This window comes from Cebus imitator, unplaced genomic scaffold, assembly GCF_001604975.1.
Source record: "Cebus imitator isolate Cc_AM_T3 unplaced genomic scaffold, Cebus_imitator-1.0 Scaffold385, whole genome shotgun sequence".
NCBI lineage: Eukaryota > Metazoa > Chordata > Mammalia > Primates > Cebidae > Cebus > Cebus imitator.
Genome location: NW_016107700.1, coordinates 1,046,490 through 1,059,565, shown reverse-complemented (window position 1 = coordinate 1,059,565; position 13,076 = coordinate 1,046,490). Strand labels below are relative to the sequence as shown.

Genomic DNA, 13,076 nt, shown 5'->3' with positions numbered 1-13,076 from the left:
AAAAAAAAAAAAAAAAAGATTGAAGTAAATATATTTTTAAAACACAATAGAAAAAGAACAGCTGTTTTTATTATTAATAGAAAAGGCCATTACTAGCAATACAAAAAGGAAGACTCTTTTATATTTGTAACAATGTACGACAAAGCTTCTCACTCCAGGTGACAGTTTGTCTTGGAAACTGGGTCAGACTGATCCTCTGGTAGTCATTTTAAAAAAAGATGACTGCTGAAATCAAGTTCTATATACATGCCTTGTGAGATATGGTACATTCCCAAAGTAATTTAAGCAAAATCCCATTATCTCAGGTACATTCGTGACAAAGACTCTGTTCTTGAGCAAACTCCAGTATGACTTCTAGCAGATGAAGATTTTATGCCTAGGATGACCTCAGCTCCCTCTTAAAATGCCTGCCTGAAAAAGCTTGCAATTATAAAACCTTTCTCTGCCCTTGAGATATAAATCTTCTACCACACAAAACTGTCTCAAGGACCTGGGAGCTATCTCTCTGAAATGCAAACATTAGGGAGATAACTCTTCCTCTCAGTGTGACGGTAAAGGCCCTAACATCTACAGCCCCTTGCTCTAGCTTCCACAACTTCTGTCATAAAGATGCAAGAAGTTCCTTCTCCTTCAGATGAGCGCCAAGTAGCAAATCCAGATAGCTGAGTGACACAGACCAAATGCCCACTTAACACCCGTCAGTGTCTTTCCTTCAGCACACCCCAATATTCAAAAAGCCTCCCACCTTTGCTTGCAGCAGAGTTGAGCTCAGGTTACGTTGGCTTTTCTCCTCTACTACAAGAGATAGTACTGAATAAAATCTGTCTTTATCATGTTTAACCACCGTCTGGTTCTGTCGATCTTTGACATCAGCTGGCATTCATTCAAGGAAACAGTAACTACTCTAGGCGTTTCAAACAGAAAGAATTTAAATGCAGGCAATTAGGGACTTACAAAATTATTGGGAAAATTCAAGATAGGGTTACTAGGTTTACCATCCAAACTAAGAGCAGTTTTAGAGTGGAGAGGATTGGTGCAATGGGTAGAAAGCAGTCTTATCCCAAGTATATGGAACGAAATAAAGTTAGGCAGCCGCTCCTGTCTCAAAATCACACAGTTAGCTGGCATTCAGAGTTTTGGAGCTGCTGCTCCCACTGCTACTGCCGCATCCCTGAAAGCCTCACACCCACAAAGCCAGAGCCTAGAATGGAAAGGGTGAAGCCAGCCATGCCGACCTACAGCCAGAGCCCGCCTGTCAGAAAGACAACCCCCTCTTCTACTGCCTCCCAACTCTGTTCAAATGCTTCTCATCAGCAGAACCTGATTCATGTCCAGACCCCTCCCTGCAACTGAGACTGGAAATATCACTGACAGTTTTCCATCCTTTCCACAAAGAAGGAGGATGAAATGCAAGTCATCCTCTACCATCATCTACTTTTCCAGGCTATTTGGCCTTGATTTCACATTGAAAAGTAGGTTTCTGCTCTGTCAGAACTCTAAAAATTGTGAGGTATTGAGACTTCTCAAATCTCTTTAAGACCGTCGGAATGGTATCTGGGAAGTCTGACCCAGGGTTATTCGCTTTTTCTACCTATTGCTAAATGCTGGTCCCAATTCTATTTCCAGTAAGAAGGAGGCAAAAACGATGAAGAGGTGTTTTTTACCCCGAATCTACATTAATAATCAATGCATTAACACTTTTTCAAAACAGTAGTTGAGGTTGCTCTTTAAAGTTTTGATGATAAAAGCATGAAGGATCTATGTGGTCAAGAGCAGGGCTGCCTACAGAGCTATGCATGCAATGGTTGGGTTTATGTTCTAGTGGCTGTTTGTATTGTGGAATACTTAGTTACTTGGTTTGCCATTTGATGTGGCTGTGACAGACAGCAAGCAATGTCAGGTAGCATTTATCTGGAAAGAGACAGAAGGAGAGAAAGAGAAAAATAGAGAAAATGACAGTAACAGAAAAAGACATAAACATTCAGAAAATTACAGAGAGACAAAGACGGACACAGGAAGCCCACCCTACCATCGTGAGATACAGGCACTGTGTATGAGTGTACACAGACACAAACACCCTGAAAATGAGGGACTGGGAGCGACGAGGGAGGAGACAGAGAGAAAGGAGGACACAAAAGCAAAGTGAGGGAACAAAACTAAAATCAAGAAGATGGAGACAAGATAATCTCTGTCGTTCTGAAACTATCAAAAGAGTCATTATAGCACATCGATAAATTTTAGAGTTTTAGGTTTTGTTATCTAGGTTATCTTTCATCATGTGTGTTTTGTTTTCTATATAATTGAAGAATGCCACGTGAACATATGTTCTGATTATGAAAATAGCTATTGTCTAGAATTAAATTGATGAGGTACACACTTAAGAGATGTTCGGAGGAAATATTTCTTGAGGTTGTCGGATTCATAATCCATGCTTTACACATCCCATACTTCTACTATGTGGAGAATTTGCATACCTGCTTTGTTGCAATAATTTTGATGTTGAATGGAATAAGCATTCCCCTTTGGTGTGGTTGGAATTCCAATATGTCTCCTGATTTAGTAATTTAGACCATTATTCTCCAAAGTGTTCATACCGATTATGTGTATATTAATTCACATTTTCTCACACTTCACTATTTTTTCCAAATTAAAACAAAATCTCTTAATAAAGATGATTTTTCAAAAACCAACCACAAACGGATTAATTGGTGAACAATCAAAGACAGTTGTATTACAATCAGAAATTAGAAATATCCACTGTCAACATATTAATCAATATTGTTTTAAGATTCAAGCTTATGTCACAAGAAAATAAAATATAGTCCACAAAAATGGAGAAAGACTTGAAAAGGTGCCATTATTTCATGAAATCTGATTTTGTAGCCCCAAGAGTTATAAGCTTCAACTAAAATACATATTAGAAATTAAATTCAATTCCTGGAGATAAAAATATATTTTAAAATCAATTGCTTTTTTACATATTGAAATAACCAGTTAGAAATTAAAGTGGGACAAATACTTTATTCATAATTGTGACAAAAACTACCAAATATCTATAAATAAATTTAATAAGAAAAGCATACGAGTGCTATGAATAAACTGAGCTTTCATTACAGGACGTAATAGAAAGCCTGAATAAGTGACGAGAACACCCACTACTCACAGCAAGAAAACAGAATTTCTTAATATGTTAATTCTATCTGATTAGATACATAAACATATTACAATAAAATTCTAATTAGAATATCACAGCAGGATTTTGAAACTTTAAAAAGTGTCCAAATGTCATATGACCAAATAAATATGAATGATTTGCTAATAAATTTTTTATAAAAGATTCAAAGGTGTACTTGTCCTACCAAATATGAAAAATATTACAAAAGCGGCTATTAATCAAAACCACATGGTACTATTCTGGAAATAGATGTAGGTGTATATGGCAATATATGATGAAGCTGAAACTACATATAATTTGGGAAAGAAATGAAATGGCATCATTGCCTGGGGTAAATACCTGAGGTTCATTGTCACACACTGAGGGAATCAAGGACACGGAACACTCAAGAAGTGAGTTTAAGAGTGGAGGTTTAATAGACAAAAGAAAGAAAAAGAATAGCCCTCCCCCCTTCAGAGAGAGAGTGGCACATGAGTAGGTTCCAGTTCTGTGGTGAAGTTGTGTGCAAGGGGGTTTATAGAGGAGCTTGAGGAGGCAGTGTCTGATTTACATAGGGCCCAGAGATTGGCTAGATGAGGTGTGCCATTTACATAGGGCACGAAAAAGCTGATGGCCCCACTCTAATCTTTTATTATGCAGATGAGATCTCTATCTGGCAGGCGCCATGTTGCCTGCTCCTTACTGCACACGTGGTTGACAAAGAAAAGAGAAGATGGAGCCACCAGGTTGAACATGCCTAGCCCCCAGGTAGCCTTTTCCTATTGGCACAGCTGCCAGCATTCACCCGTGCAAGCTTCCAGCTTGCTTATCTATGTCTGCAGCTTGATTTTGCAGGCTACTCTGTTAGAAAGGGAAAGATTTGGGGACTGGTTTTCACTAAAAGGAAAACCTTACCAAGGACTTCCTTACCCTCTCTATCTGCTAAATAATTGCTTTTTAACTCCTATACCAGAAAGGACCACGTATGGTTCAATAAATGGTTTTAGGACAACTAGTTATACAATTCAGAAGTCATCTAAGTGAATTCATAATCTCTCAACATATATAATACAAAATATTAAGGCTCAATGTAAGCAATGTCTTTTAAAATATTAATATGTACAGATAGGACAATATTTTACAACTGTTTGATGCAGGATGAGGGGAAGGCTAAGTAAAACTGGAAACCCAGAATTAGTAAAGAAAAATCTAACAGATCTGACAACATAAAAAGTTTAAACTTTTACAATTTTTGCCATTGGGAATGCAAAGATTTAAGAAGATAGCATCCAATGCTAGCAGGAGTATTAGACAACCTGGAAATCTCATAATCTAAATGAACATAACCTATGGGAAAGTAATTTGTCCATGAAATTATAAAATGTGCATTCCCTGTAACCTAGCATTTTTTCCTAGGACACTAACCCATGGATATAATAACATGAATTACAAAGCTATTATTATAGAATATTATAGCATGATTTTATCTTTGTGAAGTAAGGTATATGATATGCTTTGGCTCTGTGTCCCCTCCCAAATCTCATATTGAATTGTGATCCTCAGTGTTGGAGGTGGGGCCTGGTGGGAGGTCACTGGATTATGGGGTGGTTTCTAATTGTTTAGGACCATCCACCTGGTGCTGTCCTGTGATAGGGTTCTCATGAGATCTGGTTGTTTGAAACTGTGTAGCACCTCCCCTTTCTCTCTGTCTCTCTCTTTCTCTTTGCACCATGTAAAGACTTGCTTGCTTCCCCTTCACCTTCCACCATGACTGTAAAAGTTGGCTGAGGCCTCCACAGCCTCCTATACAGCCTGTGGAACTGTGAGTCAATTATACTTCTTTTCTTTGTAAATTGCCCAGTTTCATGTAGTTCTTTATAACAGCGTAAGAACAAATACAGAAAACTGGTACTGAGAGTGTACCTGTATATATGTGTGTATAATGTATGTGTCTTTCACTGGGTCTGTATAAAATTAGGAAAAGGTTGGAAAGGATAGGCACAAATAGATACTATGAAAACTGGAATTGAATGAGTGGGGAAAATTTGTCATGTTTTTATATATCTTCATTTCAAAAGTAGTCATTTTTACAATAATTAAGATGGTAATTTTAGCTACATCTACGAGGCTTTCATTTGTAAACTGAAAATGTATTTACATTTCCAGTTTGCAAATCAAAGACAAAAAATATATTTATGGTAGGAGGAAGTGAAGTCAAATGTTTTAGTTTACAAATGAATAAAGCTTTAGTTTATAGTATTTTTTATATCATAGTCACTAATAAATATTTCTTGAATAAATAAATGGCCATTCTCTATCTTTTATCTGTCTGTAAGACTCTTCTTTATATTAACTGGTTTTTATTTCTATTGAACTTGTTAGCACTATTTATCAAATTTCTCAAGACTGTTTTTTAATTATTTTCATTGTTCTAGGGATTTAGTTATTTCTCAATTCCCTCTTTCCCTCCTACCTCCCACCTCTTCTCCACCGCCACCCTGGAAAGCATGCATTTGTTGGCATATTCTGTCTGTGTGCTGATTTTTAACCATTGATTTAAATATCAAATTATAAGAGATGAATACTTTTCAAATGTGCAGTATAATTATATGAGACTATTTGAAGAGTAAATTATTGAACTTGATCATATCGTATGTCTTATTATTCTAGGTAAAAAATAATTCCCCAATTAACCAGAAGGGAAAAAGATTAACTGAGTTGTGAAAATACAGAATTATATTTCTATAATTTTTAAAAAATGTGTTAGCTCAGGCAAAGCTGCACATCAAGTATATTTTCTGTAGTGATAGTCAAAACTTTCTTTGCTCACAGTCTGTTTAAAGCCCCTACTTCTTAAATCCAGTCTAATCTGTTTGGTTTATGATGAGTCTACAATCAAACTGACCACAAAGACTGTTTATGCTTCTTTGCAGAAAATCTGAGTGCATTCATCTAAGTGACGTACAGGGAGAAATATTTCACAGGTGGAGTTTTGTTGTTGTTTATAACTTCTAATTATGCTCCCTGAATCATCTAAAGACTAGAAGAAAAACTAAAGTTTTTTAAGTGCCTATAGTGTGTGGGCTACTTGACATATACTATCTCATTTATTCTAAAAACTGCTATTAAACAGCTGCTATTATATCTGTTTTAAAGATGAGAAAACTGAGGCTTAGAAAGGGTAATACTGGCTCAGCATCCCTAATTCAAAAATTTGAAATTCAAAATTCTCCAAAATTTGAAATTTCTTGAGCACTGGCATGATGTCACAAGTGGAAAATTTCACACCTGGCCTCATGTGACAGGTCCCAGTCAAAACTCTGTTTCATGCACAAAATTATTTTAAAATATTGTCTAAAAGGAAATGTAAATAAATTGTGTGGCCAGATTTGAGTCCCATCCATGAGTATACGGAAATATTCCAAACTGAAAAAATCTGACGTCCAAAACGCTTGTGGTCACAGGCATTTTGGATAAGGGACACTCAACCTATAACTTAACCAAGATCTCACAGACATTAAATGTCAAATCCGAGCCCCAACTAGGTCTATCTAACTCCAAAGTTTGTGCTTCTTTACCAAAAGGCACCCCCTATGAAGTCTTAAATGTTGCTCAAATAAGAAAATTAATTGCATAAATTTTCAAATAAGTCCCACTTTCACCTTTTCATATTTCATAACAAATTTCACAACTATCATCTTAAATATAATAGGATTTACCCTTACTTAAAATATAAACCTTAATTATTTCTCTTTAGAGTAGACCTTGTTTCTGTCTGCGGAAATTCTCTGCCCACTGGAAAAAGAGACAGTAAGAAGTGACCCATGCTCTAATTTAATTATGTTCATTTGTCTTCAGGATTTTTCTTGGCAATTTAAAATGAGCTAATAGTGCAAACTAATTAAAAAACAAAATGAGATTACACTCAGATAGCTAAGCTAAAACACTATTACTGGTAAAGACAAATATTACTAATTAGGGTTTTAAGTAGAATAAACTTTAAATCAAAGAATGTATGGAGTTAAGCATGCTAAGCACAGGTTAACACAATAACAAACAACTATTTTGGCAGCAAATATATAAGTATGCAGGTAAGTTCTGTGAAGTCTTACATGCCACCCCATAATCATATATCATCCTTTTAAATACCTTTATTTCCAATTTTGAATACAAACATCAAATATCAAAGTTTTCAAGTTGAGCCAATATCAAATCACACTCAGCCTTTGCAGATAGCCATACAACAACTTTAGGTCTTTGCTAACAACCATCACCAAGAGTAAGCAAAAAATAAAGAATTCAAGTGTCCGAAACCATTTTCTTCATGTAGAAACACCTTGAGTTTCCTCTGGCAAACTCTTAAAGTTCTCTCTTAAAGCTCCTTGCCCAATTTCAGGGCATGTAATAACCTTGAAACCCTTGGAGAACATGTTCAGCACCTGGAATAAAAGGGCAAAAAGATTGTGTTATGAACAATATAAAATAAGTCAGATAATAAACAGGATGATTATTAATAGTACTTTTTTTTTGAGACAAGATCTCTCTCTCTGTCACCGAGGCTGAAGTGCAGTGGTGTGATCTCAACTCACTGCAGCCTCCGCCTCTCAAGTTCAAGTGATTCTCCTACCTCAGACTCCTGAGCAGCTAGAACTATAGGTCTGGCTAATTTTTTTTTTATTTTTTGGTAGAGATGGGGTTTTACCATGTTGGCCAGGCTAGTCTCCAAATACTAACCTCAAGAGATCCACCCACTGCAGCAAAGTGCTGGGATTATAGGCATGAGCCACCATGCCAGACCATGAATAGTATTAATACTATTCATTGTGTGCATAAACCTCTGATGGAGCCCCTGTTGTATAAAGTGCAATCACTGAGAAACTGAGGGAGCAAAAGATTGCCACCAAAGAGAAAGTCTAATTTGAGACTAATTATTCAGCAATAGGAAAGCCCAATTGGCCATCTTGTCCACGCTCTATCATTGACAGCTAGGTTTAAGAAAGTGTTTAGGACCAATTGGGCATGGTGAGGAATATTGTAAAATATATATTGTAAAATTATGGAGCCATGAAAAACTAATAAGTGCATGAAAACTTCTTCATGCACTGATATGAAAATATCTCAAAAGCATACTATTTAAAGAAACAATTAAGATACAAAACAATATGGAAAATATATAATCATCTCAGTTTTTAAAAACTAGGATGGGGAAAATTATGAATGCATTTGGATTGTATTTACACAAAATATCTCTGAAAGGATAGCCTTGAATACCTACAGGGAGGAGAACTGGGTAGCTAGGGGAAGGGGTGGGAGAGAGGTTTTTCACTGTATAATTGTTTGTTTATTTTAAGTTTTACAAATATTCCTCAATTAGCTATCAGTAAGAAACAGAGACTGAGAGCAACATCGGTGCCATTTCTGACATTAATAAGGACTCTAAAGTTTTTAGTTACCCTCAATAAAAAACAAAAAACAAATAAGCATCTACTTTGATCCAAAAATTCTCCAGCTAGAAATTTTCCTTATAGATACAGACATAAGGCAAAATACAAATTCTATGATATTAATGGGAAAAACTTGAGAAAGCCTAAAAGTTCATGAATAATCAGTTGCTATGTAAATTGCAGTATGTCACCAATCTACCGAGTGTAATTGACAAGGGGGAGAGAGTACCTGTCAACTGAAAAGATCCTCTGGCAACAGGCCAGCTGCATTCTTGAATATAATATTTCTACTTTACAAGTGAGGATTCTTAGAACTTCTCTACTTTGTGAGTTATTGAGTCCAAGTTGTCCCACCCCAAAACAGGGTATCAAGCCAGAGAATCACAAGGCCTCCATAGCTCATGTTTCGAAAAGAGCCCAGCAACAATCCAATAGCTGCTTTTCAAACAGTGTGCCTGGTAACCATGTCATGGAAGTAACCTGCCCCCTCTTTGCCAGATGTCCCAATTGGCAATATTGTCAATCACAGAGACTTGTAATCAATGGGATAATCAGAGTTTTGGAGTCCCAGAGGTACTAATACTCTTCTCCAATTAAGAAAATTCCCTCTGACATTTCTGGTGTAGGTAAATACAAGCATAAGATATATGTGTATATATATACACATATATATATGTATACATACATACATATAGGAAATGATATATACACACACACATTATATATACACATATATGTCTATATATACATACATGTATATATGTATATATCTACACACATATATATACATATATACACACGTATATGTATATAGTATATATATACATATATACACACATATATATGTGTGTAGATATATATGTGTGTGTATATATATATATATACTATATACATATATACCTTTTTTTTTTTTCACAGACGGCTGTTTTCACGTTGTGAAGGAGCCATTCAGCAAAGTAGCTGCTGTTCTTATTTTGAATGTTGAACATTTGCTCATCCACCTCCCTCATGGACATGCAACCTCTAAAAATGGCAGCCACGGTTAGGTAGCAGCCATGACGGGGGGTCACAGGCAGCCATCATATTCTTAGCATCAAAGAGTTGCTGAGAGTGTGTATATATGTATATATATACACACATATATATGTTATATGTATATATATACACACATATATATGTATATATATGTGTATATATATATGTGTGTATATATATGCACATATATACATGTATGTATATATACATATATATGTATATATGTGTGTGTGTGTGTGTATGTATATATATATATATATGTATCATTTCCTACCATACATTTATATGTAGAAGCAACAAAAACCATATATTGAATTGGCCCAAAGGAACCACCAAAAGATTATGCTACTTTTCCTGCCTATTATGAACCTTGCCCAAACCCCATCAACTGAATTTGGTGGCCCCTCCTCCCACAGGATGGGCAGGAGATTGACTTGGGCTCTAATATCCATCAGAATCATAAAAGTTCAAGGCCCTTATTGCTCCAGTCCCTCAGCATTCTTGGGACTGAATGGCCTTTGGTCCCCCTTGTGGACTGGGAGACCACAGCCCCAGCCCCTAGCCACCTTCCTCTTTAACCCAGCTGAGCTCAGGGTAGAAGGTGAGAAAGGGATTAGAGGACTCAGAGGGACAGTGTGGCTTTCTGCCAATAAACAAGGTACATTCACTTTCAGTGTCAAGTGGTATAGCACCTGCTTGCACTTGTCCCAATGAACTTCAATCCTTTTGTTTCACCCAAAGAAAACAACAGCAGGGTTATCATTATTGACACTACCTATTTCAGCTTTAGGGATTCCTCATCCATCTCATAAAAATTCCCCTTGGTGGGGAGAGGATCCAAGATGGCCGAATAGGAACAGCTTTGGAGTAGTTCTCAGTGAGAACACAAAGGGTGAATGATCACCACATCTCCAAATGAGTTTTCACTGCCCCCAGACCAGGAGTTGCCCAGGTGGAAAAGCGCCATGAGTTTCCAGCACAGCTGTTTCAGCCAGCACAGCGGGTCTCCACACAAAAACTCACACAAATCTGGGCAGCCATTTCAACTGGCACCTGGAACACCTGGGAGACAGAGCTGCCCATTTAACTGATAAAAAAGGGGCTGAAACAGAGAGCCAGGTGTCTGGCTCGGCCGGTCCCATCCCCACAAAGACCAGCAATCTGAAACACTCTGGATTGAGAGTTTCACAGCAAGCACAGCTGGACCCGGGATGGTCCAGCTCTGTGGGGTGAAGGGCGTCTGCCATTACTGAGGCAGTCTGCCATTACCGAGGCAATTCACCATTACCCAGGCAGTCTGCCATTACAGAGGCAGACCACCATTATCGAGGCTGTTCTAACTATACTTCTATAAACAAAACTGCAAGGAAGTTCATACAGCAGCTAGGCAGAGCCCATGGCAGCTCAGCAACAACTATGCTGGCAGACTGTGACTAGGCTACCTCCTCGCTGGACAAGGTATCTCTGAAAAAACACAGCAGCATGTCAGGAACTTATAAATAAAGCGCCACATTCCCAGGACAGAGCACCTGGGAAAAAAGGCAGTTATGAGTTCTGCTGCAGCAGACTTAAACGTACCTGCCCAGCAGCTCTGAACAGAACAACAGAGCTCACAGCTCAGAACTTGAGCTCCTATAAGGGACAGACTGTCTCCTCAAGCAGCTCCCCAACTCTCTGTATATCCAAAGAGACACCTCATAAAGGAGAGCTCAGGCTGACACCTGGCAGGTATCCTTCTGGGACAGAGATAACAGAAGAAACTGGCAGCAACCCTTACTGTTCTGCAGCTGCTGCAGCTGATCGCCAGACAAGCAGGGTCTGGAGAGGACCTCCAGCAGTCCTATAGCACGAGGGCCTGACTGTTAGAAGGAAAACTGAGAAACAGAAAGAAATAACTTCATCATCAACAAAAAGGAAGTCCACTCAGAGACCTCCCCGAAAGTCACCAACTACAAAGACCAAAGGTAGATAAATCCACAAAGATGGGAAGAAACCAGCACAAAAAGGATAAAAACACCAAATACCAGAACACCTCTCCTCCTCCAAGGGATCACAACTCCTCACCAGCTATGGAACAAAGCTGGATGGAGAATGAGTCTGATGAAATGACAGAAACAGGCTTCAGAAAGTGGGTAATAAACTTCTCTGAGCTAAAAGAACATGTTCTAACCCAATGCAAAGAAACTAAGAACGTTGAAAAAAGGTTAGACGAAATGCTAACGAGAATAAACAGCTTAGAGAGGAATATAAATGAATAGATGGAGCTGAAAAACAACACGAGAACTTCACGAAGCATACACAAGTTTCAATAGCCGAATTGACCAAGTGGAAGAAAGGATATCAGAGATTGAAGATCAACTCAATGAAATAAAACAAGAAGGCAAGAATAGAGAAAAAAGAATGGAAAGAAATGAACAAAGCCTCCCAGAAGTATGGGATTATGTGAAAAGACCTAATCTATCTTTGATAGGTGTACGTGAATGTGACAGACAGAATGACTCCAAGCTGGAAAACACTCTTCAGGATATTATCCAGAAAAACTTCCGCAACCTAGCAAGGCAGGTCAACATTCAAGTCCAGGAAATACAGAGAACACCACAAAGATATTCCTCAAGAAGAGCAACCCCAAGGCACATAATCGTCAGATTCACCAGGGTTGAAAAAAATTTTAAAGGCAGCCAGAGAGAAAGGTCGGGCTACCCACAAAGGGAAGCCCATCACACTCACAGGAGATCTCTCTGCAGAAACTCTACTAGCCAGAAGAGAGTGGGGGCCAATATCCAATATTCTTAAAGAAAAGGACTTTCAACCTAGAATTTCATATCAAGCCAAACTAAGTGTCATAAGTAAAGGAGAAATAAAATCCTTTATGAACAAGCAATTAGTCAGAGATTTCATCACCACCAAGGCCTGCTTTACAAGAGCTCCTGAAAGAAGCACTAAACATAGAAAGGAACAACCAGTACCAGCCACTCCAAAAATGTACCAAATGGTAAAGAGCATTGACACAATGAATAAAATGCGTCAACTAATGGGCAAAACAACCAGCTAGCATCAAAATGGCGGGATCAAATTCACACATAACAATATTAACCTTAAATGTAAATGGTCTAAAGGCCCCAATCAGAAGACACAGACAGGGAAATTGGACAAAATGTCAAAACCCATCACTGTGCTGGATCCCCAAAACCCATCTCACATGCAAGGACACACATAGGCTAAAAATAAAGGGATGGAGAAGATTTACCAAGCAAATGGAGAGCAAAAAAAAGCAGGAGTTGCAATCCTAGTCTCTGATGAAATAGATTTTAAACCAACAAAGATCAAAAGAGACAAAGAAGGACATTGCATAATGGTAAAAGGATGAATGCAAAAAGAAGAGCTAACTTTCCTAAATATATCCGCACCCAATACAGGAGCACCCAGATACATAAAGCAAGTTC

At 37.8% G+C, this 13,076-nt stretch overlaps 1 long non-coding RNA gene across 1 annotated transcript in view; it reads right to left on the bottom strand.

The window, feature by feature from the left end:
- LOC108288812 overlaps positions 1-9,290 on the bottom strand; it is a 13,804-nt gene extending 4,514 nt beyond the window's left edge. Inside the window, exons 1-2 of the long non-coding RNA XR_001818860.2 lie at positions 9,280-9,290; positions 8,124-8,126 (exon numbers count right to left, since the gene is read on the bottom strand). This is a non-coding gene — a long non-coding RNA (uncharacterized LOC108288812). The remainder of the gene's footprint in view (positions 1-8,123; positions 8,127-9,279) is intronic.
- Between the last annotated feature and the right edge of the window lie 3,786 nt (positions 9,291-13,076).